The sequence below is a fragment of the Gallus gallus genome, chromosome 2 (genome assembly GCF_016699485.2).
Source record: "Gallus gallus isolate bGalGal1 chromosome 2, bGalGal1.mat.broiler.GRCg7b, whole genome shotgun sequence".
In the NCBI taxonomy this organism is placed as follows: domain Eukaryota; kingdom Metazoa; phylum Chordata; class Aves; order Galliformes; family Phasianidae; genus Gallus; species Gallus gallus.
In genome coordinates, this window is record NC_052533.1 from 67,153,704 (window position 1) to 67,176,558 (window position 22,855).

The window sequence follows — 22,855 nt, forward strand, 5'->3', positions numbered from 1 at the left end:
TCTAACCTACCTTCTCCCCTCTGCCAGTTATTCACACAGGGAATGGAGGATTGTTGAGCTCTAAGAGGCCTTCAGAACTGGTAGACAACTGGTAGAGTCAGTCCTATCACTCCTTGAGCCATGTGAATGGAATATTTGAAAGTGAGAGATTCTGCAGAGATGTTATGCTCAAATGTGAGCAAGGAGGAGACAGCATTGCCTCCTCCAGTCTCTCAGCTCCTGGTTCTGTAAACAAGACATAGGAAGGGTAAGTTAGTACCGCCTCAAGGCTGCTCTAAACCTCATCTGGATTGTGTTAGTGTACAAGGTGAGCCTGAGGCACTTTCTGTCATTGGAGTAAAAGTTCTCCTTGCTCAGTTAATTTTATATATACTGCATATAAACTTCATAAAAATTGAGAAGATGTTGCTCATATTTATTTCTTTTGGTGGAAGACTTCTCCCTTTACAGAGTGCTGCCCTATGGATCTGACAGACAAGAGCTGACATTGGTGCTTCCGAGACAATTCATGACCCCACAAAGTCCAGCTGCCCCAGGACTTCTGCCCCCGCCAAGGAAACAGTGGAGTGGAACACTCCAGCCACATCACAGCAAGGATATTCAAGCCCCATCATAGTGAAACTTCATGCATATGCAAACATTTTACGTTAAAACTGAGTGCTCAGTTTACTACATTTGCAACTAATCCACAATGCATTACTAAGCTAAATACTTTTTTTTTTTCCTCCCCATTTATTTTCTTGTTGTTAGACTCCAGGTTCTCCCAAAAGGAAAGGGACATCTGTCGGAAGAAATTTAGCCTGGCAGAAAAGAGGTTGAGCACATGGCTTTCCTTGCTGTGTCTCAAGGCTCTGTGGAAAACCATACAGGTGAAAAAAGATCTGTAAGTACAGCGTTACAAGAAGCAGAACACACATTCACAGCTTGAACAAAAGTTAAACTGAGGATGTGGTACAGTGTTTGCTCAGATTGATAATTTCTGACTGGTGAAGATCTGAACACTTTGAATGGACTTCATTTGTTGTTCCGATGTACCTCACAGTGATTTACAATTGATATTATACTGTGATACTGTTACTCACTGTACAGCTCCACAGGCGCATAATATATAAAATCTGCACCACTTTAAAAGGCAAGTTGAAAATCAGCTCCGAGCATTTATTTTGTGGCACAACTTCCAGCTTTTTTTTTAATCCCAAAGCCAAAATGCTGTCTCCCATCATAAATGCTACACATAAATACTGTATAATGGGAACAAGGTGTCAGCTGGATGCTTGCAGGCTCTACTTAGCTCTTGATATTTTTTTCCTATTTCTTGACATGTAGCACTGCAGTTGTGCTATCTCTAGTCTGACTGAAACACTATTTTCCAAACAGATGCAGTGGGACCTAGATCTATATCAGACAAGGCATAAGATCTGAGAGAGGACACAAAAGCCAGGCACAGTTTGCTTCCAATCTGATAGCTTGTTTCTTTGTTATAACTGAGCTTCCAGAGTTGCCATTTCACTTTGCACAGATTGGCAAGACAGGCTTCACTATCTCACTCATGGAGATGTGTTGCAAGAACTTCAGTAGAAAAATACTTGTACTTCTGGATAGATAATGATACCTCTAGCAAGGATCATGTCCTGAGTAGAGACTGTAGATATTCTTTTACTCCCCCAGCATTGTTCCAGTTATCTCAGATGCTTGCAATTAATGAAGCAATGAAATCACTGGTCAACAATATGATGTCAACCATGGCTTAATTGTTAGTAACCATTTCATTAATAGATAGATATGGAGCAAAGAATTAACTGCAAACTCGGACATCCAGCTATTGTCTGAAGTCTGAGTGTTGGTGCCAATTCTCCTAGCATGTGTTGCCCTCTGGAAACTAACCTATAAAGTCACAGCATGAGAAAATATCCAAGTATGAAAAAGTGCGTATACAGTTAGTAGCTCCTAGAGGTTTCACTGCAGGTGCAGTATAAGGAAAGCACCTCACCACATAGAACAGTGAAATCCAAACAGCTACTGAAAAGTCAGTGATTCTATGGGTGGTGTCAGCACAGGACATGGATGCCATTTTCAGAATTACAGGGGACAGAGCTAGCCTATCTTTCATCCAACAAGATTGCTTGTCAGCCTTCCTATAAACTGTAGACAAATACACAATATCACACAGAAAAAACACTATTAGATGCTTCCTTATGACTACAGGTGTGCAGCTTGTGAACTAAAATAAAGTAGATCAGAAGGCGTTGTCTCATGCTGAACCTGTTTACTGCACAGTGCATCCCTGCGCACTCAGGGTTTGTTAGGATGAAGCCAACCAGTTCAAGTTTCCCTCAAGAGATAGGTGGCCAAGACAGACAGGACTAACAACAGCACAGTAAGCACCCAGGAGAGAGGTATATGCAACAAGAGGGTGTGGGTGTATTTCCTGGTGAGCTGTCTCTTTGCATGATGGGGCCTTGGGCTGAATTTTTGGATGTATGGTCAAAGAGGTCCCATAGATGCCTTGGGAGAAAGACCATGCCGGAGTGGGGACAAACTGGTTCCTCTGGAGCGTAACTCATTCCTTGACTGTCTTAGACTGCCCTCTGAAAGAATTTTCAGTGAATTATGTTAGGTCAGCCTGGGTTTATTGTTTGTTCTTTGGGTCTAATACACTTATCTGAGTAAAAGCTAAATGCTTCTCTCCGTAATTTTTGCTCCCTTTATTTCACGCTTGAGCTTGGTCATCTGTTAGTGCTGTTATTTGTCACTTACTCAGACATTTAGTCATGCAGGAAATAAGGTATATAAAGGAGCAGGATAACAAATCTTACAAAATCGCGAAAACAAATAAATTATTTGCTGTTGCAGAGCAGAAGAGTAGCTTTGATGGCTTCAAAGCTGATGTTAAATTTTTTTGATAGGCATTATGATAGAGAAACCTCCAGGTGACTGAGTCCAGTCCTTTGCCATGGTATCACACATTCTCTTTTGCCACCTTTCCAACTTATTTAAGCAGCCTAAATGCCCAGGAAGGGTATTTTCCTGTTATTCCAGTATCTGACTTTATTGGCTGTTAGAAATCTGATTTCCAGCCTAAATTCATGGATGTTATATCCATATTATTCCCACAGTCTCTTGTGGAAAATCTCTTCAGCCTAGCTAGTTCTGTACGAACTGATGTACACAAAGAAGCAATATAACTGCTTCTAGTACATCAGTTACTGGAGCTAATGAATTAACTTCATTTGGGCTGTGTGGCCTCTAGAGAGCAGAGCCACACCATGCCGCCGCTAGCTGGAGCCCTGGGAGAAACAAAGCTGCATTTTGCTTTGCAATTCAGTCCAGCTGTTTCATCTGTCTTTTGATGTGACTGCAAGCTTTCATTTCTCATATTGAGTCACTCAGAGACTTTGCGCCACATTTTTTGTGTCTACAATCCTTTTGAAGTAAGTTCTCTATCTCCTTGTCCATTTTGTAACCGTGTGTCATCTTAAATACCTCTTCATTGCACATAGGTCATTAGAACTATATATGGCATTTCGGATGAAGCCTTGAATTGTCTTACGCATGTCACAGAAATATTTCACTTATCGCATCCTAAGATTGTGATCACATCCAGCCTGGAGATCACAGTCATTCTGGTATACCAACTGGTATAGTTGGGTATACCATCTTCTCCTCCATTGTTTCCAGATGTTTCTCAAACAGAAATTCTTGTTACTCATTCTGAAGGGCTGGATTTTGCACTTTGTGCTATTCGCTTTCATTCCATTTCCATTACTTCTGTCCTCTGGGTCATCCAATTCTCTCTGCATGGTATTCTAGTCCTGCTCTGAATTGCCAGGGCCTTCCAACTTTGTGTCATCAACACATTTCATAAGCCCACTCCTACTTTTTGAGCCAAAACCAGCCCTTGACGAACTCCATTAATAGCCTGTCTCCAGCTCAATACTTCCTCTCTCGACACAGTCTGCTGTCATCTCTGCTTTAACCAGTTTTCTACCCATCTTACAGTTTTTCTACTAATCCTCCTTTTCCTTAGCTAAGCAGACACTTTCTCACGTGGCACCAAACCAACTGTTTTACTGAAATTGGGAACATCGTATTTCCTTTGTCTAGAGAAAACAGTCGTGTTAGAGAAAGATATTATAGTAGTCTGGCATGATCAGACTATTACCAAACCAGTCTGAAAACGACATTTTCCATTTTTCTGCTTATCTTCATTCTTTCCTGCAACATTTCTTCTACAGACTTGCAGGTTGTTGCGAAGTAAATGACCTCAAAATATTCAGAGCACCTTCTCACTTTTTATCCCATTTTGAGAGACGGATATGTTTTCTGTTCTTCAGTCACCTTCTCTGTCTTAAGTTTTCCAGGAGAGGCGTTTTGTAATGAACTGGTGATTTCATGTGCTGCTTCCTCAGTGCTTCTGAGGTGGAGATTAACCTGCTCCCTTCAATACAAGCTTGATGCAGCATATGTGAGTTCTGCTTCTGTCACCATAGGAGTAATTCTCTCTGGCCATATCGTCTCTCTCTCTGTTGTCAATGACTTTGTGAGTAAAGAAAAAAGGCACATTATATCAGACCTAGGAAAAATAATAATTAATCTCCACCCTGGACTACTGCATGGCAGTTCCTTTTTTCTTTTGTGCTCAATTCCTATTCAGATGGCTGATTTTTTTTATTTTATTTTATTAGTTTTATTTCCTTTTTAAGGTCTAACACAGCTTGACTTTTGGCAATTCTTACTTTATTTCTGCCCTCTGACCTCCAGACTGCTGCTTTCTTGTCTGATTAGTCTTTATTCTCATTCCTTTTAGGCTCTCTGTTATTATCCATTTGATTTTTAAGGTGGATTTTAATTCAGTTCCTTCCTACAAGGTCCCCTCCTACTTGTACCCTTACTTAGGAAACAAGTTACTGATATTTTTTGGACCTCTGACTCAAAGGAATTTCAGTTGTAAGTAGCTGTTGCTTTTCAGACAATAGCAAAAAGTGAATACTTTTCTGAGGTGCATCTTCAGATTTTCCGTGGATCTACCATTATGACCCCCCATCTTATTTTATTCCTGACTTTTCCTGATCAGTTTGGAACTTGATATACCTGTGTTCTTGTAAGGATTCTTCTTTGTGATTATATAGAATGCCACAACTAGCAAAAATTATCAGAATAATCTTAAACAAACTTTTTTTTTTGTCTATACACATATATATTCCCATTTTTATTTATAGATACATATTGAGATAATGCATGTTAAAGAAAGACCAAAAATGATCAACTGTAGTTATTTCAATGACCTTGATGGTACCAAAGTGTGGTAACTGATCTTAGCAAGTAATTCTACCAATAAAAAAACTGAAAGGAAAAGTGTCCCTACCTCCTATCACAGCTCTCTCTCACAACTATGCTAGAGAACAAGACCATACTTTAAAAATACCTGTGATAGGATTACCCAGTGGCACACACAGTACTCTCTCTTAATATTTAGCTTCTACTCTGCCAGAAAGTGATTTAAATTGTTATTTATTCTCCTTGATTTGCTGCTACTTAGAAATTTGGACTGAGTTGCTACTCATTATTGGACAACACTGATCATGAAAGTGCCTCTGAACTAAACAAAGTCCACTGTTGTAAGTGATAACTAATGACAGTAACAAGCATGATTAATTTTAGTCTTTGCTGTTTATGTCTTGACCTAATCTAAATTAGAGCTATGGAGAAGATCTGAATGTTCTGCTTCTGAAGAGAACTTGCACAGGCTGGCAAACAGCATGCCAAGGCCCTAAGAAATGTGTGACATTTTAAATAGATATTTTTAGGTAGAAATGTCTGAGGTGAAACACTGAGCCTTGTCATACAGGGCTAAAGCCTGCCTGCTCCTCACCCAGTAGGAGCGAGGGATGGGAAGAAAACCTTTAGCACAGCTGATATCAGGACAGGGCAGAGCTGTATTTCTGGTGCTCACAGTAGTGCATGGGCTAAACCCTTTGAGAGAGGAAGGAGGAATATCATGTTGCTTCCTTCCAGGCACACAGTCTAGCTGAACTGCTCAAGTCTTTTCCAAGGACCATGCTTGGGGAACTCCTAGGACATCTCCTGCCTCTCTGCAGCATCAAACCCAAATCAGCCTGCGTGCCATGGAACAGGAGGTTTGGGACAGCATTGTGCACACAGTGAGACGTCTACCCTCAGCTAACCTGTGCATTTGCCTTAATCATTGCTTTGGGAAGACTGCTATGAGTCACTAGATTATGTGTTCCAGACTCCTATCAATAGCTACTTTATAGCACCCCGTGTCATCATGACCATACTACGTCACAAAATTGCCCCTTATTTAGGAAAAGCATTATCTGAAAGGATGCAAAACAGGCTTTACTAAGTATGGATACTCATTACAGTGAGTGCTTCTCCAGTCGACTTTTAAAAGCACAAACAGAATTTCAGCTCTCGAACCTATAAAAATTTGATGCTTCCCTAAACCTACTGGGTTTCTACCTCCTGAATGTGGGCCTTTTTTCCCTTCTCCGCACGTGGAAGGAGAAACAGTCTAAACAATACAGTAATTTTTTGCCCTATTATTATACAGAAATCCTTTTTCTATTTAATTGCACTGACAATATTAAAAAAACCCAAAAGCTCGAAGCTGACACTAGCAGGTATATAATCTTCAGAGAGCCTGCTGCCCTGGATCATTCTATAGAGAAGTGCTCTTGACTGTGTGTTTTGGGTTTTCTCTCTTTTTTGCCTCTCTCTCTACTGACTATATGGGGAACCAGAATAGACAGATGCCAAAGTTAGGATACTAAAAATATTCACAGATGTGTCCACCACCCACTGAATTTAAGGAGAGAAACTTGAGTGCCTCCCTGGTTAGAGAGCAATTAAGTATGCTTGTAATTTAAGCATGTTAATTCACATCTATGTTATGAAAAGTTTGTGTTGATTCTTCTCCCAGGCAACCTCCTACAAAAACGCAAGCTAACTGCTATGACTGAGTCCTGGGATAATGGTTTGGACTCAGGAAGTCAGTTTTCTGGTAAAGGAAAACATCAGAGCCTGCAGAGTTTGAAACTCCGTGCATACACTCAGCCAACCTGCACGTCACAGATGTTTTCTGTCTGTGGAAAGCCAGCACTGAACTGCCACACAGCGTGGATGGCAGTGAGCAGCTCAACGACAGGTGCCTCTTACAGCTGATGCACCTGAAGCAGAACTGTGTCCTTTTTGTGTGGCAAGGGGTCAGTTTACACAATGATGCATTCTCTCTCAAATGATGTAAGCAGGGCAAAGAAACCTGACCGTTACATGTCTATCTGGACTCCTCCAAGCTTTTGATCACTCTCAAAGTCTTCTGGCTTCTAAACACTGCCAGTGTAATTCCTTTAAATTTTAGGAAACACGTTAGAAGAAAGCAACAACTGCCAAATATTTTTAATTTGTCAGGGATCATCCTAAATCCGTGCTGTGAACAGAAGCACTGCTGTTTTTGTCCAGAGCGTTACATTGGCAGAACCGGGATGTGCAGATACACTGTACATGCTCAACCCTCAGCCTTCTCCCAAGTGCTTCCAATGCTCAAAAGGTTTTACCATCCATTTTTTCTCACCTAAAGGGTGGAATAAATTTTGCCTCTCATCTGGCTTTAATTTCAGGCAGTGTTAGGACAAGCAGAATCTCCAGTAGTACAGTGAGGAATTGGCTAGAAATATCCCTGCCATGGCCAGGACATTACCTTCCCAGAGATGGGTTTGCCACAGCACAGTCGTCGCACACAGCTTATGCAAAGCACTCTGTGAAATATGGAAACATCCAGCATTTTTGCATGGCAGCCAAGATAAGCCTTCAGTCCTGCCACTTTGCCGGGACCCACCCTGTGCAACCGACGCAAGGCTCTAGCTCAAGTCATGGAATGAGGCCACAGAGGCCAAGTGCTGCTCTGAGGTGCACCCACACGACTCTACTGGGACAACTCATTTGAACAGGTGTGAGCCTGAGAAGGATCAAAACCCAGCGTCTAAAAATCGTTTTAAACCCACTGCACTATTTTACCCCGGGTTTTCATTCTGTGCCCTCGTTTTGTGAGATGCAGAGCCACTTCTGTTCAGGTTCAGCCAGAGCGCGGAGCTCAGTGCATGGGGACTTCAGAAAAGACCTCATACTCCTGGGCCCTAAGGCTGGCTGGAAAATTCCTCAGGGACAGCGTTGCAAATGCTCGGTATTCAGCTTAGGTGCCAGAGTTTTACAGAGTGCTCATTATAAATCTTGTGGAAAATCTGACAGCATCGAGAAAAGTCTGAAATGGAGCGGATCTTTTCTAGAAGCTGAATTTTGGGTATACCACGAGCTGCTCTATTTTTAAGTCTCTATTTTAGGGTACTGGATTTTTATTAGTCAGTTGGTAGCCAATTAACAGTTAAAAAACCTCAACCAACAGATACCCCTCCGCCCTTCCGGCTAAATGCTCATCTGAGACAGAAACAGCACCAAGCTATTTTCCTTCATACGACATGTCAAGTGGACAGCATCTTGCAAGCCAAAGACATAAACACTAACTCACCCACATAATTTTATTAGACTAAAATAAAACCATATGATGTTTCTGTATCAATGCCTGAAAAATCAGTCCACTAGATTCCGGCAGTATAATGTGTCCCTAACACTTTTGTTCAAACACATATATATAAAGCCCAATGAGAAACGGGGTAAGTTATTTTCAAGGAATAGCTGGAAAGCAGTTCCCTCAGAACAGAAGTTACCTCAGCTGTTTGCCATTACTGCCACTGACAATAACTCAGAATATGTTCACAATGCAGTGTATACAATAAACTACATTTTATAGGTGCTATTCAACAGCCAGTGAAGTAAATGAAAAGACCTAGATTAAGCTGAGTGGATTTTGGAGCTGTCGCTGTGCTTCACACCTCCTGATACAGTCACACATTCAAACGCTACCAACATCATGTATCACACACTAAGTTAGGAATGGTGCTACCTAGCTTTAGGAATAACCGTACAGCCAAGGTAACGTTTACACAGAAGACAATTGCTTCCATCTGTCTGAAAGAATGACACTGCTTAGTTATAGTTACATACTTTCATAAGAAGAATAGCAGCAGAAATATATGAATTCTGGCTTCAGTGCTACTTCACTAAACTACAGTTATTCAGCAGAGTTTGATTTTTCCAGGCAATGGAGCAAAATATAAATTACCTACAAAACCTGCTGTCTGAACTAGCATATTTGAAAACAGAATGTAGTGATTTATGCTGTATCTTGTCATCGAGGAATCTCAACATATTTTACAAATGAGAATGACCCTGAAGTATCCTCTGCTGTTATCTCCATTCCACGGAGCATGCAGAGCTTTCTCTGCTGAGTGACTCGCCACATCTGACAAGCAGAGCCAGGAGCATGAGCCCCAGTGGTATTGTCTTAGTGACATTTTCTTCTATTGCTTATTGCTCTCAGCAGGATCTGTTAATGCCTGTGGAGTGAGATGAGCAGGTAACATTTCTTTCTACAGACTCTATCCAGTACAGTTAGAAACAGCTGCTTGAGACTGGCCGGTCTGGAACAGGAGCCTTCAGTGCCTAAGCTTAGGAAAAGCCTTGTAATTCTCAGGTCTTATATCACAGAATCAGAGAGATAGAATAGGTTGGGTTGGAAGTGACCTTAAAGATCATCAAGCTCCAACTTGCCTGCTGTGGGCAGGGTCTCCAGCCACTAGGTCAGGTTTCCCAGGGCCCCATCCAACCTGGCCTTGAACACCTCCAGGGTAGATGAGGAACTGGAAAGCAGCAATTCCTCCACTGTCTGTGGAGACAGAAGATGACAAAGGCAGGGTAGAATTTCATGCTGTAAGTCTTGACATCACAGGAATGGGTTGGGATAAGAGAGGTTTGCAGCACATAAGCACGTAGGTATGGAAGCTGAGCTCCCCACCTCTGATGATCAGATTGTTGTAGGGTCCTTGTCTGTCCAACAGCATCCAACAACTCTCTTAAGCTCTGCCTCTGGCAAACCACCTGATCCTCATTCTTCACCTAACCAACACATGCACATCCACACACACACACACATACTCAGACATCTCGTTGCTTGCCTGTCTTTGTCACTAACTTTCCCAAGAGCATGAATCTAGCATGGAGATCCCAGTCCTTAGTGAGTTCATCAACCGCAGCAAATTGTTTCTTTTCACTGCCTCTCTACAACTTTCAGTCCTCTGAATCTAGGACCTATTGACTGTACCGCGTCTCAGCTTTAACAGCATGCTGCCTGCTACCTTCCCACAAATGACTGACCAGTGTTGTTCCTTGAAGGCTAAAAAGAAGAGAGGATCATAGAATCACAGCATATGCCAAGTTGGAAAAGACCCATAAGGATCACTGAGTCCAACTCTTGGCTTTTCCTAATACCCAACTTGGATGAGAGATGTCTACTGCCCTCCCACAACCTCATGTGGCCATGCCATCAAGCAGCAAAGCCATGTGTTTTTTTTTAAAACTAAGGTCTATTCCCATCTCACTCTATTTAGTGCTTGTGTTTTTTATTCAGAAGATGACTGGGATTGCTGTACACTGATTTCCCCGTAATTTGCAATTAGGGAAAGGCTAGTGTGTAGATCACCTCCCCACACAACTTTGCAACAGCTCTGAGGACATCTCTGTGCCTCTGTTTTGACTGCTCATTCTCAGACACTACTGGCCTCCACACAAAATGAGTGATGTGATGTTTTAAGTATGTATGAGAAAACTATCAGACTTATAGTTTCAAAACATATCTGAGACAAAAAAAAAAAAGAGAAGTTGAAGATTCAGGAGAATTTATAAGCTATAAAATCAAACAAATCTGGATATTTTCTGAGCTAAGGAGATACAAGACAGATGATACTGACAAGAAACAACTATCTAGGATTTTCATTCATAATAAAATTTTCAGTAATATAATCACAGCCAAAAGAAACCAACTCTTTTTTTTTTTTTCATTGCAATTATTTTAAATAAAATACGTCATTTTTCTCAGCCTGATGTTTGGCACGAAGATAGAATTGTACTTGAAATGAAGCAATAAAACACAATTAGCCATTTTATGTAGCAATGGTAGTTTCAAATTCATTCTGAGCTAATAAAAATTGTAGCATTTTCGAATCAACAATAAATCACAGATTAAGATGCCTACCAGAAACAAATACCAGTTCTACATTTTAACAAGTAACATTTGGGGTATTGTAGCCTCTCTGCCTGTTCTTTGTTTTCCTCCTTATGCCTTTATTCCGTCAAAAGAGTTGATTTATGCCACCATAGTCAAGACTTCATTACCTGCTATTTAACCCAGTGGAAATAAACCCTGTCTTGAGCAATCTGGAATATGTGAAAAATCATAAGTTTTATTTTTGATCTTTTTCTTTTGGATATTGAACAGAAACGCCTTTGATTTTCCCTCACAAGCAACTACCTTGATTTTTTTTTTTTTTTTTTTCATTTCTTTCAGCTACAAGGAATGGAAGATTAAAGAAACGGGATATGGTTTATAAAACCTTTTTCCACAGGCGTGCCCCATATGACAGACTGTGTCCCTGGAACACCTTGGCTCAAATGTAGTAGCTGTGGGTGTGGTGATTATTTCCTGGCACAAGGAGAGATTTCAGGAAAGCACTGACTCTGCCTTCTCCACCCAGGCAGGTTCCTGACCTCTACTTACAAGCGACAAGAGCTCTCGTGTGCATAAATCGTACAGGATCCTTAAGGCAAAACCACTCACAGTGTTTGCATTGTGGGTCTGTTCCCTTGAAAATATAAATGTGCGTGCAGCGTGCCTGAGGGTACCCAGTTCTGAATTATAGAGTGCCTTGTGAGCAGTTGTGGCATTTGGTTTGAAGATACTCCCCATGCCTCCCTCTCCACTTCCCATTTCTTATTTTAAATTCAGCTTTTCAAAAACTTGTTACCGAAAATACTCTGATAGATTCGTGGTGGTGCTGACTAGCAATAGCTTTGCAAAAGGGAGTGAAAGATCACTTCATAGACTTCAGCTTCTTCCTGGAATTGCTGTTTTTTTCCTTTCACTTTTTTCTTTCTTGGCAGATATATTTTAAAAAGAAAAAAAGAGTGTATGAATTTACTGCTATATGGGGCTGTTAGATGGGTAGCCACAGAGATCAAAGTGTTCTCTCCACTAAATGAGTGTGGCATGGAAAGTGCCAATTCTCTCTTTTCTAAGTCTGTTCTGAGGATGCACATCTGTGGGTGAGATCTTGCACAGCCATGTCTGAAGAAAGCTTGAGCTAGAGAAAGTCATGTTGAACAGGAAGTATGGACACAGGAGCTTTGTGTCCAGATCAGGCTGATAGGTGATAATGGCCCAATCTTACCTCTGTTCTTTTCCACAAATTACCTGGCTTCTTCGGTGGGAGCTTCTCAAGGCAACTGTGGCAGTAGTGAGAAAATCATCATCACTGGGCCAGTGATCTCAATTTTGTAGTGTGGCAGCAGCAGGACCAGGAAGTCTCCAGCGTCACATGTAGACTTCTTGCCTTCTTTTTCTAAAAACGAAAAACAGAACAGCAAATGCGGTCAATGCCAAACACCAAAACGTTGTGTCTGGTCAATAAATGACCCTTCTCTTTCCTCTGAAGAGAAAGATCGAAGTATTATGATTAAACTCAGTAAGGAGAGGAACATGAACTGGAAAATAATAGACCAAGTTTTAGGCACGTACTAGAGCAAACCTGCACAACAGGTACAGCCTCTATTGTCTACACATAACCAACGAGTCATGGATTGACTTGAAGCAGTGGTGCCGTTGCCAAGAGTTCTGCAGTCTTAGGAGGAGCCTTTGAGACATCTTTGCCAAGAAGAGGGTGTCCAGGGTCAACATAAGGGATTCATCCAGTGATAAAGCAGTCATCTAGCAAGCCTAGTCTTTGGAAGCCTCAAACTTTAATTATGCTTGAATGGAGCCCAATCTTTGTTTAACCAAGTTCTAGAAAAGGAAAGCCCTGGAAAGACCAGGGCAGAAGCATCTGGTTCTGAGAAAAGGAGGACAGGGGAAATGAAAAGGAGAATGATGCACAGAAATGAGCTATGCTCTCTACAACATACTCTTTCCCAAGGATGGGCTGGAACTCAAGATTCCTGGTCGTTCCTCTGCTTTTCAGGAAATATCAGTGAAACCCACAATAAAAACTTATGTTTGATTTCCTTGGGTGCAGATTTATGCCTCAGGCCCTGCTATACAACACACAAAGTCACATATCTGTTCACCACAACCAAAGCTTACCATTATGCACAGGGAAATTGTATACAAAAATGCCTATTGACTTAAAGAGCATTACTGACTTTAAGCGGACTGCTCAAAAGCAAGGAAATCACTGCTCAAACTCACACCCTTCCTTACATGGACGGATTGTGATAGGACCTTTAATTGCTTCACTGAAAGTGATATTTTCCTTCTTCAAGCACAAGTCATTCAGACAGTTATTTGGTGGCAATAATAAGAAACAGCAAACTTACTTGGAAACAGCTATTTTATATATATTTTTTTTCCTCTTTGCACAATGTATCCCTACGTCTTGGTAATTTCCATGTTTTTGAGACACGAAATGATGAGTATTTTTTTGGCAGCCTTACCTGCAAGTACTTTGATCCAATGGGGGCTATGGGGAAAAATCTCCAGTGTTCTGGATCTGAACATTTAAAAGGTGAGATATCTCCAGATTATATTACACTCACTCAATCCAGTCCCGCAGGTAAAAGAGGTCACTCCCAATTTACAGAGGGGAATGGAAATGCAGGAAATAGGTCAACAGTGACCAAACTGTGTTTGTAGGCTCTACCTTGTACAAAGAATCCAGCAAGGAAAAAATGCAAATACCTCATTAAAGATGAACTCTTGGTTAATGCACATACGCAATGTTTGCTGAAGACTTCTCAAAACTCAATGTGTCAACCTGTAAGCCTCTTCAAAATAAACAGCACAGATCAGGAAGGCATGTTTTCTGGAATGATGCATGACAGAGACAGCAGCTTGCAAAAAAGTTTTGTTTTCTGCAGCATCAAGAGAACCTGAGCTATGAACTCCTTCATTAAAAGTGATTGGGAATATAAATTAAGCATTCTCACAGCCCATTTTTTTCTTGTTCTTGAAGAATATTTTAGAAAATATGTGCATTTTCCTCAAGGACTTTAGCTTGGCTGAATAATTCAATTTATTTCCCCACCACGTGGACTTTTCCTACTATGGAACACAAACGGAATCCATCCAACAAAGCACCTAAATGCATACTTCAGTGCAACCACTCACACGTTTACAATTCACGGTACTTATATTTCATGGATGGAATACTCAAAGGAGCTGATGGAGAATGTCTGCAAACTCTACAGGCTTTCTGGGCATCTGACTCTACTATTTTCTAGAAACTCTCTTAAAAACAAACAAACAAACATGTTGAAGCTCAAGAGGGAATTTTCAATACCATGTCAATACGCTACAATTCAGTGGCCAAATACAATGCTATTAAGTGAATGAAGCAGTCATGAAATATCTCTTTGCCATGCCTCACATGAACAGAAGAAAGAACAAAATGTGTGCGAGCACTTTCAGCATTCATTTGATGGTGACTGTTCAGTGCACAGATGTCCTTGAGCTAGTCACAGTTACCCAGTACACACCAGACTGCATATCCAGCTGTTAACCACCACTTTGACTTTGAATGCAACATAACCTAAAAAAGGAACACATGTTTAAGAGTGTTGGAGATTATTATCAATTAACTTAGAAGACCAACCAAAACACAGGAAAATTCAATTGCTGATCCCGTGCCTCAGTTTCTTCTCTTGAGAGAATGGAAATGATGATTCCATCTGCCTGCAACTGCTTTCAGAAAGATGTTAGAAGGCACTTTTTTTTTTTTTTTTTTTTTTTTTACAAACTGTTTCCTGCCAAATGCCAGATTTTTATCTGAAAATATTTGGCCATTATACTATACAATAGGTATACTATACCCATTCCAAAGATACGGGAGAAATGGTGGGAAAAGTGTATTTTTTGGTTACATTTTGTTTTTGCTTGAGTCATACCCAAATTTTCCAAAAATAATTTTGGAAAGAGAACAGCATTGGACTAAGTTCAGCCAAAGAGGCTAAAGTTTATGAAAATAATAAATAACGAAAACTGGGACTTTTGAATGGAAATGTTTAGATAAACTAAATATTAGTGCTTCAACACACAGGTGTTTCACTGAATTTTTGAGTCAGAAGTATAGAAGACAGGAAATGAGTGGGAGAAAAAAATCCCCCTTTTTTTTCTCCTGGTATATATATTTAAATGGAAACAGGAAGAAAATAAAAGAAGATGTCATGTACAGTACGTGATAGTGATAGAGTTGGCTTAGACCACTGACATATCCTTGTGCTTTCAGTGACTCATCTATAGAGGTCAATGCAAATTAAAATTGAAAGTGGAAAAGTTTTGTACAATTTATACCAAATGTTGCAAAAAATAAGACTCCAAAGTCAACAGATCAGTTAAGTTCAAATAAGCATGAGTCTGTGTCCCATTGAAGGCAATGGCATTTAACATCATACTTCAGTACATCAGTACATATTAGTGTCATAAAAAAGTACCTTCCACAGTTGTGCAATAAGGGTAAATTAAAAAAAGAAGTGAAAAAAGAATAAAATTGTGTAAGTATTTTGCTGTTTGTTACCAACTGACGATGTTGACAACATTGGCATCAGTAAAATTTGAAGACAAGGAAGTAAAGCAATTCTTAAAACTAACAAACAGAGCTTTCAATACGGCCACCAAAAAGCATCTGATGTGGCTCAGAAAAGTTGCCTCATATTTCTCTCATCAAATCTCTACAGACAAATATATCCACAAGTGTTTAAGAAGACAGAAAAGGGGTTCCATTTATTTTATTCTCATTAATTTTATTGATGTGAACATTCATGAGTATCGTTTGAAGTATTTGCCTTCTTCTCTGGCCATGCTGTTTGGTGTCAGCATGGCACTCCACACAAGCTCAGGAGCTGCCTGGACAAAGCAGATCATGGTACCATACCTCAGTCACTAATAAACACCAGCTTACGCCCAGTGATGCAAGAGATATGCAATAATGTTACAGCAGTTTTCTTTCAGTTCAGTCCATGCAGTCAGGACCATGCAGCATTGTTATTAGCTCAACTTGTTCTTTACAGGATTTGGAAACAATTCTCACCTGTCTATACTGAAACCATGCATTTCTCATAAGTCACCTCTTTGGTTTCTATAGTCGTAATCTCCACAGAAATTAACACTTTTTGTGAATCATTCTCATCACCTTTGGCAACAAACAGAACTCTAGGCTTCTCTTAGTGGTCTTCAAGCTGGATCCTAGACTACCCTCTGCTCCTTTTGCATAGACTTCAGAAAACAACAAATAAAAATATGACTCACAAAATATGAGATCAAAATCTGCTCTTACCATTAGCATTGTCAATGGTCTAAAACAAGAATAACTGTCCTTCCAGAAATGTCTGAAGGCCTTTGAACCTGGGGCCAAAATGGCAGAGTTGAAAGTCTGGCAGAATATATGCACCCATGCATAACTGAGGAGTAGAGGTAAAAGCTCTGGCAGTCACAAGGAGTTCTCCTGGGCTCCAAGAGCCATGACTTGCTGATGAGTTAACAGCTGGCACATGGGCCCAATTAATACACTTCAGCCTTGGAATGATTTTTCTAGCTCTACAATGAGAGCTTTTTTTTCCTCTCTTTTTTTCTTTTTTGTCTTTAACAGATTTCTGGTAACACTTTTTAACATTTACAATACAGTTTTTCTGAAATAGAAATAATAACTGTAGAAATGGAATCATCATAGAATGGCCTGGGTTGAAAAGGACCACAATGATCATTGAGTTTCAGCCCCCTGCTATGTGCAGGGTTGCCAACCACCAGACCAGGCTGCCCAGAGCCACATCCAGCCTGGCCTTGAATGCCTCCAGGGATGGGGCATCCACAACCTCCTTAGGCAACCTGTTACAGTGTGTCACCACACTCTGTGTGAAAAACTTTTTCCAAAGATCCAACCTAAACCTCCCCTGTCTCAGTTTAAAACCATTCCCCCTTGTCCTATCACTATCCACCCTCATAAGCAACAGTTCCCCCTCCTGTTCATATGCTCCCTTCAAGTACTGGAAGGCCGCAATGAGGTCTCCCCAGAGCCTTCTCTTCTCCAAGCTAACCAATCCCAGTTCCCCCAACCTTTCCTCATAGGAGAGGTGCTCCAGCCTAAATAATAGAAAGAAGAGCTGTTTCTGTTAGTTACTAAATTGTTGATGACTTTACTTAGAATGCAGTTCATAGCTTGAGAGATGTGAGTATGGAGCATTGAGGTCACCTGTCCTTCCTAAACATGGAGGAGAAGAAATCAATAGAAGGCAAATATTGCTGGAGGAAAAATGGCATAGTATTGAGAGGAGAATAAGCTCTCTTGAGAGAGAAAGAGAAAATAGAGTAAAATTAGGGAATTTTGATCTAGTAAACTAAGTTAGTGAGGCCAGGAGAAGGGAAAATTTGAATCTCAGGCCAGTACTGGCATACGTTCATCTAATGCTTATACTGCAGAACATCACACATGAAAGTTGTGATTTTTTGAAGCTTCTTAAGTGATGTGCGTGCACATTCCTGGGACTTTTATTTGGAGCTGAATGTCTGAATTTCCCCCAGTAAAAATCCTGTTCAAAGTACTCCTCTACCCTGACAGGCTGAGCAGCTCATGTTGTAGTGTAATGGTACACATATTTAGTCAGTGAAAAAGAGGAGCATCAGAAACAATACATTTGTGAGATTTTTTTTCCTTCTGAATTTCATAAAAATACAAATTCTTCTTTCACCTCAAATTCTATCGTTGCCAGTCCAACCTTAGGCAATCAGAAAGTAAATATACAGAAGATATACACACAGAACTGGCATATGTTTTCACCCTATTTACTATTTCTTTCTGACTGAGTAGACCAAAATGCATGCATATGCCTGAATTGACCATTTGTGGTTGTGCACACACTGCCCAGGAGAAGGAAGAAGCTACCAGCTCTTGTGGATGAATAACAGCACACTCGTTTCTCTATTATCTTCAAGATTTTACAAGGTCTAATCCTGTTCCATCTCATTTTTCTTCAAGAGATATAGCTCAGCAGAGGGGTATTGCTTTCCCATCAGCTTTTATACATTTACAAAACGTAAATTAGTTCAGACCACATTAATGTACAGTTCTGCTAGATCCATTACAAAAGTTGGAATTCCTTCCAAGCCAAGCAGTAGTGCTTTATTTCAGATTACTCTAAATCATGACTGGCCCTTTCTGCCTTTTGACTAATGGGATAGGATACAGGAGATGACCTTTGATTGGGCATGGTTAGATCTTTGGTTTGACATTTGCTGTTGTTGGCTCTGTTTGCAGTGAGAACCAACATCGCTGCTAGCTTCTGCAGAAAAACTCTCTCCTCTGGTGATTTCATGAGTTGTTCACACTGCAGAGCAAAAAGGTGAGACTGTGCCAAATGGTATGGCCTCAGGTGGTAAAAGTGGAACAAGTAGCTCTCAGAGAACAGCAAATAAAGCTGATACACAAGAAAGATTCAACCCCAACAACATGAACACTTGATTTTCAGCTGTGCCTGATTTCTATCTTCCAGAAGTTCCCAGACTTGTGATGACATCATTTGGTGTTAAAGGTGCTCAAAATCTCTAGAAACTGCAGTATTTCAATTTTCTTCTACAGAACTACAGTCTGATTGCTACAGTCTGATTTGCAAGTCCAAAACTACCCTGTAAAACCACACTGTCTGTAGTTAGAGACAGAGGTCTTAGCTGTTCCTTAGAGTTCCATGCCACTTAAACTCTGGCTTCCCTACTGCCATAAGTCTCACTGTCCAAAGCTCTAGCATAAACAAAGTATGGAAAACAGCTGTTTAACTACCTCTGGCAGGCCACTGTGCTAGACAGCTGCCAACTTTGATGTTTTCCAAAACTGGTATTGGGTATGTTAGGTCTTTTTAGAGAAATTTACTTCCCAGTGGCTATATTTTCACATACAGAGAGATAAGGTACCCATTTTCCTGGGAGGTAAATCCCCTTCTATTTGCTTTCTCACTGCTTTTTAAGGTACAGTGTACAAAAGAGCTCTCCAGTTTCACAACATGACCTCCCAAGGATCCAGTGCTGTGAAACCGAATGCAAAAAAGGATCTAGAGTGAAAGTTCACAATGAAAAACAAGCAAATGATAATAAAACACACATACCCTCAACGTGAAAGGAAAAAAAAAGAAAAAAAAAAAAAAAGAGGTGGTTCTGTGCAAAACCAGTCTATAATTTTCACATTGGCAAGCAGTTTCCACTTTTTCAGTTGGCATTATACTCATGGCTGTGAAGGATCAGGTGTCATTTCTCAGACTTACATGAGTAGGTGGACCCAGTGCCCTGTAGAAACTCTGGCTCAAGTAAATGCCTTGTGCTCTTCCTACCTAATCTCTGAAGCCATTTCAGCTGACTTTCAGCTTTTGTTCCCCCTGCTAAAATCAGTGCTATTTTTCCTGTCTAAAAGTAGCCACATTTCAGTGACAGGTGATGTGAGCTCTGCAAATACAGAGCCAAATTCCACTGCAAGACAAGAGCACATACTTATGATAGAAATGGATTTATGCACTATGGCACAAATGGGATTACTCTATAGCTCTATGAGACAGGCAGAGGATAAAATCACCTTTATCATCTACTACCATTAATTAATGCTATGGAAAACTGCTCATTAATGGAATACTAAACAACCAGGTTCGAAGACTGAAGTACCATACCTGCAGCGTCAGCAGCCCTGGCTTGGAACTGCACTGTTATGAAGTGTGGCCTCAAAATCCCGTGTGTATGTGTGCGCAGTGACCCAAACAGAAAATGAATTTTTGACATGTAAACAACTATTTGTCTTCTGGACTCTTGAACATAGACCCATTATCTTATCGTTCATTAGCAGACTACTGAATCCACATAATTGGTAATAGTTTCTGGAAGCTGTTTGGCAAGCAGATATGGAAATTACTAACTCACAGCTGGGTAAGAAAAAATGGCAAACATACATGTTGTGCTTGCTCTCTTCCCTCGCCCCTTCCCTCCCCCCTGCACTCTCTTCCTTGGACACTGTAGATTTATGGCCTCACAGTATTCACAGATGATGTTTTCATAGTCACTAATGAGGTCCCAGCAGTTTTTTAACAATAACAGGACATTACTACTCCTAAGATATATTATGTGATTTCCCCATTTTTCTCCTTTTCGGCTGAATACTCAGAAGTGTGCTAGCTGAAAAATCTCCTGTTTTATTATTATTATGATTGATAATCTGGTCATGTGATATAAATGACTGCTGAACTGCAACTTTCAAATTGTTAATTTGTATAAAGCCTTAGAATATAATCTTTTAACACATTGTTCATGGGTTCGTACATACAAATGCCAAAACAATTTTTGGCTGGTTTTGATTCTAGGGACAAAAGGGCAAGACAGCAGAGATCACTTCCCTGATTCAGAAAAGCATTTAAGCATTTGTTTTATTTTACACCTGTATTTAAGTTACACTAACTTTGAGATAAGGTAGACTTCAAAGGCTTTCTTCCTCTTGAACGTAAGTTCTTATAGAAAACTCTTAGATAATAGACAAGTAAGTATTAATTAGGATAGTCAAGAGCATGCTGCTTTCTTAGATCAGATCTAGAAGTTTTCTTCCTATCATTTACAGTCATAATGTTTACAAGCTCTTATAGAAGTTGTTTAATATAGAAGAATTTCCTATGCTAGTGTGTTCATTTAACAAAGCAGAGTTTAGTGTAGGAGATCAGCCTCTTGCTCGCCTAGACCTCTGAAGGATCGATTTCCTATCTTCTGTTTTGCCTATGAAATAAAATCCTTGCTTTAAAGAGTGTCTCTTAAAGTCTCTTCTGCTAGTTAGATACTTGCAATGAGGATTGCTCATTGAAACCATCCAAAGTCCCAGCCATTCCAATATCTACATACTTTTAGCCTTGAATGAATGAATATTCACACTGACTTCACACAGATGGGACTACACACATACCTAACATAAACCATGTGTGTAGACTCTTACAGGTTTAGGACCAAAGAAGCTCTTTGGTGGGAATGAGTAAAGCTATGGTCAGGAAAAACCCTGGAGCTGCCATTTTCACATTAGATCAAACACCTTACTTAAGAACTTCCAAGTCCCCTAGGTCTGCGTGCAAACTTGCTATGCTTTTCAGAGAGTATGTAAAACAGAAATCAAAATCCACACCCAATGAAATCAACAGTTTTGCCAATAGGGTCCATGTGAACAGAATCCCTTTTTGAGAAACATGCATTGAATTTCGGGTTTGTTTATGAAAGGAATGTTTGTTTTTTTTAATTATTCTCCTTAGACTACATATATCTCCCTTTCCCTCTTTTCTGTGTAGATGAGTTGACAGGGAGGGCAGAAGGCATAAGGGGTAAAAGAGGCTGCGGGAAAGAAGAGAAACTATAATTTGGGCCCAACAAACACAGATTTATTGCGTCTAATTTCCATTCCTTCTGATATCAGGTGGATTTTTTGTGAATTGAAAATATTCTGTGCTATAATTTTTGTTCCTGACAGATACAGGGATAACAAGCTGTAGTTTTTGTTTAGCAAACATTGATCCCGAGTTTGTAGTGAGATGCTCATTGTCAGGAACTTTCTTTTGTTCAAGTTAGATTTGGTGACAGTTCGTTAGATTTTAATGCTGCAATTTGTAAGCATGGACACCAGTTCTGTGCTCCTTTTTAACTGCAATTGCCAGATCTAGCCAACACATGGTTCCAATTTTGCCCCACCTCAAATACTTATGATGTAAATTTTCATGGAAAACTGTCACTTTGAAAACCAAAAAGTTCTATCAAGCAAGTTAACATTTCATCAGCAGATATATTTGCAGCTATTATCAGCAACTTGCTCTTGGCAACACCCCAGTGCACTCTCTCAGCAGTGGATTTTTGCCCCTTGTTAGCTGTTAAAGCTGTAATATTTTCCTTGAAAATTACTTGCAAGACTCTTATCCCCAAGTCCCTAGCATCTCCCTCTTTCTTTGAAATGCTTAGGCCATTTCCAGCCACTGAAAAAGAGCCAGTCCATTAGTGCAGATGACTGAAGACTTGGAAAGGGAGAGGAAAGTCACAGAACCACAGAGGAAAATGAAAATGTGCTTTTCTTTTTTTTCTTGGAATGATAATGTCTCCATCTAAGTTCTTCTGTTTTCCCTAGTTATTATATTCTTACAGCTCTTGGTTATCTTACCTGCCTGACAGTGCTCAAACAAACACCAGACGGACCAAGGCTTCCATTCCCATTTTGCAATTGCTTTTCTTTTCCTTGAGACTTAACTACAAAAAAGAGAAACAGGACATTAGTCATGATCAAAACTAAGAAAATATCAAGTTGTCCCATGAGTGACAGAATTAGTGAGCCTGGCCTCCCACAAGACTGTCCTCATTCCTCTGCCTATTACCTCAAAAACTTATTCATATTCCCTGTAGTGCCAGATCAGAAATAGACAGCATTTACTGTGGCCAGCTGATGGTAATGCATGTGACAAATGACCAGCTGGCTGCAACCAAAGAAAATAGATAATGGCTAAATAGAAAACGCCTTTCCTTTGGGTGTCTGGGGTGGGAGCAGGAACACTCTTCCCTGGCCAGCCACCAGTTTTCCTGAACCTGAAGTCCGTGATTTCCTACACCTTTTCTACATTTCTTAGGAATTGTTTAATAGATTTGAAAGTGATACATATTGGGAAGAATCAGCAAATACTGTGATTACAAAATCACTGT

General features: G+C 40.2%; 1 long non-coding RNA gene across 4 annotated transcripts in view; it reads right to left on the reverse strand.

The window, feature by feature from the left end:
• LOC101748992 overlaps positions 1–22,855 on the reverse strand; it is a 54,589-nt gene that overhangs the window by 26,149 nt on the left and 5,585 nt on the right. For 3 of the 4 annotated variants that reach the window (XR_005856343.2, XR_005856340.2, XR_005856337.2), the window contains exons 4-6: positions 22,323–22,408; positions 12,383–12,530; positions 11–225 (exon numbers count right to left, since the gene is read on the reverse strand). This is a non-coding gene — a long non-coding RNA (uncharacterized LOC101748992). Of the gene's footprint in view, positions 1–10; positions 226–12,359; positions 12,531–22,322; positions 22,409–22,855 lie in introns of all 4 variants that reach the window. The other variant, XR_005856339.2, reaches the window with a different exon arrangement.